This window comes from Silene latifolia, chromosome Y, assembly GCF_048544455.1.
Source record: "Silene latifolia isolate original U9 population chromosome Y, ASM4854445v1, whole genome shotgun sequence".
Lineage (NCBI taxonomy): Eukaryota > Viridiplantae > Streptophyta > Magnoliopsida > Caryophyllales > Caryophyllaceae > Silene > Silene latifolia.
This window is the reverse complement of record NC_133538.1, coordinates 203,711,788-203,720,590: the sequence shown is the minus strand read 5'-3', so window position 1 is coordinate 203,720,590 and position 8,803 is coordinate 203,711,788. Positions and strand designations below refer to the sequence as shown.

The window sequence follows — 8,803 nt, the reverse complement described above, 5'->3', positions numbered from 1 at the left end:
GAAAGTTCTTCTTTTGATGGTTCTCCATCCTTGGAGTTTTGCACAACTTCTTCTTTGTCACTAGCTTCCACAACTTCATCCTCAACTTGCTTCTTTGATGCTTCATACCTCGTACCACTCCTCAAGTGAATGGCACTAACCGTTTCATGTCTTGGGGGATTACATTGAGGTGGTAATTGCCTCTTTTGTCTTTGAGAACTTGAAGATGCTAGTTGAGTCAATTGGGTTTCCAATATTTTGGTGTGGCCTAGGATGTTGTTGATGGTGATTTCCTTTGCTTGACTATCCTTTTGCATTTGAGTGAAAAACTCTTGTTGATTCTTTTGCATTTGGAGGACCGCTTTTTGGACATCAAAACCTTGGTCATTTTGTTGATTGTATGGAGTTGGTTTTGGTAACCTTGGTTTTGGTTGTAAAAGGGTCTTTGATTTTGGTTTCTCATGGGAGGTGGGGTGTATGTTGGTTGAGGGTTTTGAACATTTTGGCTTTTGTATGAGAGATTTGGGTGGAATTTGGTGTTTTCATTGTAATAATTTGAATAAGGGGTACCACTCTTGTATGCTTGAAAAGCATTCACTTGTTCATTTGTTCCCCTACATTCACTTTGGTCATGTCCCAAAGTTCCACAATTATCACATATCCCGCTTGGGATTGATGAAGATGTCGTCATGGCATTAACATGTTGCTTTGGTGATTTTGAGGTTTCTTCAAGTCTAGCCATAGCTTTTTTGAACTTCAAATTGATGGTATCAATGTGAGCACTAAGTTGAGCACCCAATTGAGTAATAGAGTCCACTTCATGCTTTCCTCCTCTAGTAGCCTTGCGAGGTCTACTATATTGTGAATTACGGACCGCCATTTCCTCAATCTTGTTCCAAGTTTGATTATCATCAACTTCGGTGAACATACAATTTGATCCCATGTTGAGAATGTTTCTTGAGTCTTCATAAAGATCATTACAAAATTTTTGTACCAAGAACCACTCGCTAAGTCCATGATGAGGACATGAGCGGCAAATTCCCTTGAATCGCTCCCAAGCTTCATACAAAGATTCTTCATCTCTTTGCTTAAAGCCCATAATTTGAGCTCTTAGCATGTTAGTCTTTTCCGGTGGGTAGAACTTTTTGTAGAAAGCTAGAGCCAATTTCTTCCAAGAGTCAATTCCGAGAGTAGCCTTATCAAGGCCTTTCAACCATTGTTTTGCGGTGCCAATTAGAGAAAAAGGAAATAAGACCCATCGAATTTGGTCTTGAGTTACACCGGTTTGAGAAATCGCATCACAATAGTCACAAAAAGTCTCCATGTGAGAGTGAGGGTCTTAACTAGGCATCCCCACAAATTGGCTTCTTTCGACTAATTGGATAAATGCGGATTTGGCAATGAAATTTTCGGTTAAGTGTTGTGGTGTGGGAGTACCATTGGGTAGGTTATCCTCGGTTGGTACGGAATGTGATGAAAATTTAGGCTTTGTGTTGGATTTTGTGTTGGGTTCTCCTCACCTTCTCTTGCAAAAGGGTTGACGAACTCAATAGTGTTTGGTTGAATATATACAACCTCACCAATACCTCTCAAAGTACCTCTAGCAAGTCTTCTATTGTTTGTCAAAGTCCTTTCAATTTCATGATCAAAGGGTAACAAGTTACCTTGTGATCGTCTAGACATGCAAAATATCAAACAACTTGAAAATAATTAGAACAAACCTTGAGGAGTTTTACTTCCCCAAGGCAAAGAAAGACACAACTAATAACAATCTAAGAAAATCTAAATCAAGTTAACACCGTGCCCGGCAACGGCGCCATTTTTGGTCGAGCCCTCTTGAGAGGTTTAGTTTTCGGTACTTGTCGTTAGGAGCACCTAGACCAAAACAATATTTATAACTGCACAAACAACTCTACTATTAGTAAAGAGGCAAGTAAAGTTCGGATCCCAAGGGACGGGTATTGAAGTGAGATTTTCAATTGCAAGTAGCGGTGTCTAGGGGTGTCACAATTTGGGGTTGGAATAGAAGATCACTAAACTAAATAGCAATGAAAGTAAACAAGCAGGATGATTAAAAAGAGATGTAAACAATTGATAAAAGGCACTAGGGTGTCATGGGGTCATAGGGGATTCATGGGAATTGATCATACAAAAACATATTCTCAAATTATAAGCAAGCAATTATTGTTGTGATGGATCGAGTTGGTTTATATCTTACAATCCTAGGAAAGTTTGCGTCCCTGAGCTGAATTGATTAGATTGTACAACACCTACAAGTCGACTTAATCTTCCCTACTCAACTATATGCATGGTCTAATGAGACTCGAGTTGGTTTATGTCTTACAAGTCTCATTGAAAAGGTAAGTGATGGGTAAAAAATGCAAGGATTCATAGGCTCGCATTTCATCAAACATAACATGTGCATAAGTTGAGATCACAACAAGCAAGCAAATAAACTATGAAAACATATTAAATTAAGCATGAATCATCCCCCATGTTGGTTTCCCCTAATTACCCATTAACCCTAGTTAAGGAAACTACTCACTCATTATCATGTTGAACATGCTAGCAAGGTTGTCAATCATACCAACAAAGTAAAACATGATGAATAAATGAAGATGATTAACAATAATTTAAAAGGGATTAAGATAATTATACCTACTAATAATTCCAATAATAAAGCAAAGAATAATAGAAGTAATTGATGATTGATTGGAAGGTTGTCAATCTCCCAATAATAACCCAAATAATCTTCAATTACCCAAAATGAAAGATGAACAAAAGAGAGATTAAGGAAATGAGATTTTTATTAAGACTTAATTAAAAGTTGATTACAAGATTAAAGAGAGCTAGAATGATATAAACTTCACTAAAGATTGATAAGAATAACATGATTATCTAATTAGACTTATGGGGTATTTATAGTGGAGATTAGGTACACAAATTAGGGTTTACTAAGGGCTTAAATGACGATTAAGTCCTTGAGGAATCGCTCCTCTCAGAAAAATATGCGAGTATCCTTTTTGCTAGTCTTTCCGAGGTATGCGCATCTTTCATAAAACAAGAATAAAACGGAATAGCTGTAACACAATCCGAGCGTCCAGGGCACGGGACGAGCGGATTTTCTGGCTTTTGGACGAGCGGATTCAATGGCTGGACGGGCGGATTGTGGGTCTTTTGGACGAGCGTCCCTCTGAAGAAGACGCTCGGATTCTTTGTCTTGGACGGGCGTCCAGGGGGCAATCCGCTCGGATTCTGAGTCAGCTTCTTCCCTTCTTCTTTTCTTCCTTCTTCTTCATATAATCCATGGGGATTTCATCGGAGATGCAAGGATCTTTTCTCATCATTGCCCAACTACTACAATATGTAAAAAGGCCTTCTAGTCTTGTCTTCTCTTTGATGCCTGGTCATTGAATTCAATCAATTTAGCTCTATTTTGCCATGAAAATGCAAGGTTTTCACTCCTTTCCTACCAAGGGATCAAAACCTCAAAGAATATGCAAAAAAAAGGACTAAAGACAATAAATGACCTAAATATGCACTAAAAAGCATGGGAACAAGGCTAATTCGGGGACTAAATACGCTCAAATAATGGTCATGTCATATTCCGATCATAGTAAAGCTTACAAAGTGTATAACAAGAGAACCATGAACATGGAGGAAAGCGTTCATGTAATATTTGACGAATATAGTCTCTTTGTTTGAAATACACAGGTTAAGGATGAAGAGGATGATGAGGAAGATGATGACTTTGAAATTGGAATGATACGACATGACATGAATCAAGTAGTTGAAGAGGCTGAGCAACAATTGGAGCCACTATTGCTTGAGGAGGCTGGCCAAAATTCAGGGGGAACTACCCCTTCCTCATCTCAAGATGGAGCTAGCTCATCCAGGGGGAATGAGGACTGCAGTGAACCACTCACTAACCAAACTGAAACTGATCACTACTATAGATACAGGCTATAACAACGGGTAAAAACCGTTGTTAAAACAAAAGGCGGACGTTGTTAAAGCGGCCGTTGTAAAAGGTATTTACAACGGTTAGGTTATTTACTAAAACCGTTGTGGAAATTATTCACAACGGTTAAAAGCCGTTGTTGTTACGAGTAAGTCGTTGTGGAAAGTTTGACAAAATTTTGGTGGGAAACATATAACAACGGTTACAATATAAAAACCGTTGTTGTATCTTTCCCACCAAAATTGTGAAGACTTGTAACGGGTATACAGAATATAACCGTTGTTGAAATTGTTAGTAACAACGGTTCTTCTTTTAAAACCTGTTGTTGAATATTATGCGCGGGTAAGGTATTTACAATGGTTCTTCTTTTAAAACTTGTTGTTGAATATTATGCGCGGGAAAGGTATTTACAACGGGTTTTGTTTTAGTAACCGTTTTTATTACATTTTCGTAATTTTTTTAAAATTAAATTTGTTTCATGCCTTTCAAAATGCAGCATATATCAGAAGCAACATATATCAGCAACAGCATAAATCACAACTGGGTTCATCAAAACTCAATAGATACAATTCAACCACAATAGCAGCATCATACTTACAATTTGTTTCACTATCAGATTAATTCATACTAACAGTTTGATCACTTTACATGAACTAAGATTCCTAAAACTGTGCATCCCCCTAGCTCTATCTACAAAGATCATTCCCTAACTTCAACAAAAAATTTACTAAGCTGATCTAAGCTCTAAGTATCATGCATTTATTCTTCATTGCAATGTTCTAAGACGTATTTGCCCAACAAGTCCCTCACCTCGTCTATTTGGTGCCCTTTGTACTGAGATACTTGTGGTGCGTTGATTACATACTGCGGAAAAAACAAAGACAATACATTATTGATTGACTGCAGCATTAGTGTTGTTCATTAGTGAAACAACATACATCATTCAGCATAGCAACATCATGGTATAGCAGCAAGCAAGACAACATCAACTCTAATTTAAAAAAAAAGTAATAAACACATTATTAAATTACTAACCTTTTCTGGAATAAGGATATATATCTTCGCATAATAACCTCCAACATGAACCGACAAACGTAGTATCCACATTATATGCTATCCGGCTGGCGAGGGACTTATTATTACATAAAAAACGAAGAGACGAGAAGGCCCACATCAGAATCTTACACTTTAGGTATTGTATTTGCGCACGTATTATTATTAAAGACAGATTTTTGTACTTAAGGTATTGTATTTGAGCATGTACCCTTGTTATCGTAATAAAAGTAGGGCCATCATCAGAATCTTTCGTGGGTTGATCCTCGTTAGCTCTTTTCTTCTCAAAGGCCCTTTTTTTGTATAAAAAAAGGAGGCAGAAACTCATATTTTTGGGGCAAAAATGAGCTTTTTGCTATAAATAAAAACTGAAACTTCATGTTATTATAAATAAATCGGTATTATAAACTTACTTAATAATCAAGCCCTTAAAGGTCTCGTTTGGTTCTCTATGCAAAGAGTCCAACCAAAAAACTTTCTTCTTGGTCGGCATGATGGCTGCTAGCACCCAATGACTCCTAAATCAAGAGACATCATTATTAACAAGTACATATATTAGTTATGAAAATGTAATTGTAGGTGGAATCATAATATTAATTTGTTTATTACCCGATTTCATTATAAGGGACAAAAATGAGCTTTTTGTTTGTCGCCAATTCCCAAGCAATATAATCTACCCGTTCTTCGTACGAAATCAACGTGATATGCATAGATAAAATATAGGGGCACATGAATTCGTATTGATCACATGGAATCTTGTTCTCGGGGATCACTCTCGATTTCAAGAACCTACATTATTACGGTATTAATTTCGGTATTTAAAACACTATCTAGTCAGAATATTAGAATATGAAATGATTTATTAAGGAACTTACTTCTTCCAAACAAATAGGTGTTGGACATCAATCTCGAGAAGACCAGACCAAATGGCTAGGAGCTCCCACGACAGAATTGCTTCGCGCTCAATCCCTAAAATATCCTCATCGAGCGAAATAATTATCAATTGCTCGTTTGCTATGCGACGGCTAGCCTCCAAATACAGTTGTCTCATCGTCAGCGTTCTTACTTTTTTCATGTATTCGCTCCCACAAAAACTAGTGGAGGTTATACTCCTAACATCTTTCAGTTCGGGGAAATAATGCTTTTCTGTTTTTGTGCTACTACTAGCCTATACATGTAGATAAATAAAATAATAAAAAATCCAAAGGTAACATATCCTAGTTGGAGTAATAAAAATAAAAGAGTACTTAACTAAATACTTCATCAACCTGCTCTTTCAATGATGAGGCAGTAGTAGGCATGTCTGGGGACTTATTAGGCTTATCCGTCTTTTTTTGTCCCCTACACAAAATTTCCATGCCTTTTAGAAATACAGAAAAAATATAAATAAAGGGAGGTTTTTAAAAAAAATGGAGAAGTTAATTAAATACCTCATCAAGTTGTTGTTACGACGAGGTAGTTGGCATGTCTGGGGACTTAGGCTTAACTGTCTTTTTTGTCCCCTACACAAAATTTCCATGCTTTTTAGAAATACAGAAAAAAATATAAATAAAGAGAGGTTTTTAAAAAAATGGAGAAGTTAATTAAATATCTCATCAAGTTGTTGTTTCGACGAGGTAGTTGGCATGTCTGAGGACTTAGGCTTATCCAGCTTATCCGTGTTTTTTGTTACCTACAAAAAAAATAACATATAAATTTAACATATAAAAATATAACATATAAAGGTATTTTTCTAACCCCAACTGCTTTCGGTTGAGGCGGAGACGAACGAGCCAGGAAGATGTGAGAATTAGGTCATTGGATGAAACTTCCAACCGCATCTGCCAGAATGGTAATGTCGTCACGAACTGGGACGGGTAGTTGAAATTTTTCATGGCCTTCAAATACTTCAGTTATCTCCACTTTTCTATGACTCGGCAAAAGTGATTCGCCATGAACCAATAAAATTTCCGCTGATTTGGTGGGCAAGTCTACGAGACCCCGGCCAACACGCACAGGTTTCGCGGAATTAGAGTCAGTAAGAATAATTATCTTCCTGTTTATGGCCTGAAGAATACACATACATTATATATTATATCCCAAAATTTAATAGAATTCATATAAATTTCACTAATAAAGACTTCATGCATACCTTGCCGAAAACTGGGAACTGATTTGAAGGGGATGTATGCTGCTGTTTTTCATCAGCCGTCTTCTCAAGTTTCATCCCCTGATTATTATCAGCTGTGGCGGATAACTCAAGTTGTGTCCCCTTTTCAGACTCATTTACCTAATAAAATTAACCAATGGCACGATGTCAGAAGTTATAGCATTAGAGCTGGCAGGGAACACACCCCCTGATCTTACCCAAAAAAAAGAAAAGAAAAATAAGGAAGTCATATATTTACCTTATCGACTTTAGTTGTTAAAACTTCAGGAGCAGTAGGTACCTGATCTTTCTGAATCTCGTTGACCGATACTTCCTCCTCATGTATTGCCAAGGTAGTAGTGTTCTCGGCCTCTTGACCAATATGTTGTACCTTACCCCCTTTAATGACATCTCCCATCATCTTCAATTCTTCTTCGGAAGGCTTGCCTCCAGAATTCATCTTTAGTATCACGGATGCCAATAACTGAACCTGCGTGCCAAAAATGTAATGTTTAAGCAATTTGCTTAAAACAATCACATGTGAACTTAAATGAAAATAATAGAATAAATGGTACCATGTCATCCTTCTCAGCCTTAGCCTTCCTTTTCTTCTTTTTCGGGACAGTTGTCCCATAATATTTCGTGACTCCAACATGTAACGGGACGCCCCTCAATCGACCTGGATGTTCGGGTCTGCCGATCGCTGTAGCAAGAACGGCATCACGACCCTTGGGACTGAATTTCCCTTCTTGTACCTCCTTCAATACCTTCTCCTATAATATATTAAATAAACTTCAAATTATATTTGTGACTAAAATAATAAAGTTAGTAATAAACTCGTCTTAATAAAATAATGGTTACTATGTTGGCCAACACTTCCTGATCATATTTGTCACACGGCCGGGATCCTTTAGGCGTGTGCCCTTCTTTATAAGTTACGTGCCAATTCAAGTCGGTCACTCCCTTTTCCACCTACACATTAACATGGTAATAGTTATATATATAAATGTGTATCAAGTCCAAGTGTGATTAAAAAAATCAAATAAATAGTGGTATGCATGCTACTTACGAGTTGGTCTTCTATCAATCTGTAACCGCCTCGAGAACCATACCATTTCCCCTTCTTGCATGAAATGTTAGCACGATTTCTTTTGCTAACGACCTTCAAATTATATAAAAGCGCAAGTAGATGAGATAATAAAAAAATTATAGAGAACTCATTAATTAAAAAAATGATAGGTAAATCATTAAAAGGCGAGGATACTTAACCTCAAACTTCTCACTAGCTCGAATCGCTTTGAAAAGATCCCATTGTTCCTGAGTGATGGTGGGACACTTGTTTGATGGTGGGCTCTTACGCATCTCCCCCGTCTCCTTGTCCACATACAACCAATACTTACCAACGTCACACTTCCACTGCCTTAAGACACCAATTGCCCTCTATATTAAATACTTATCAGCATTCGGCAATATCAAAGGCTTCCTTCATCATCATATCATCATTCAATTTATATAGCATTCAATTTACCTCCAAAATAAAATGTTGTTTCGCTACATAAGTTATCATACCTTTATACGATCCAAGAATAACTGCGCCAATTTTGGATTCAAATTCCTAATTTTATCTAAATGGATAGGCACAAACTGTCTTGTGCAACATCCAATCCAAGTGGATAAATCCT

General features: G+C 37.2%; 1 non-coding gene across 1 annotated transcript; it reads left to right on the top strand.

Moving 5' to 3' along the window:
* Positions 1 to 989: 989 nt before the first annotated feature.
* LOC141634639 (small nucleolar RNA R71) lies at positions 990 to 1,096 on the top strand. Its single transcript, XR_012539365.1, has one exon. It is a non-coding gene; the product is annotated as a small nucleolar RNA R71 (small nucleolar RNA).
* Positions 1,097 to 8,803: the final 7,707 nt, after the last annotated feature.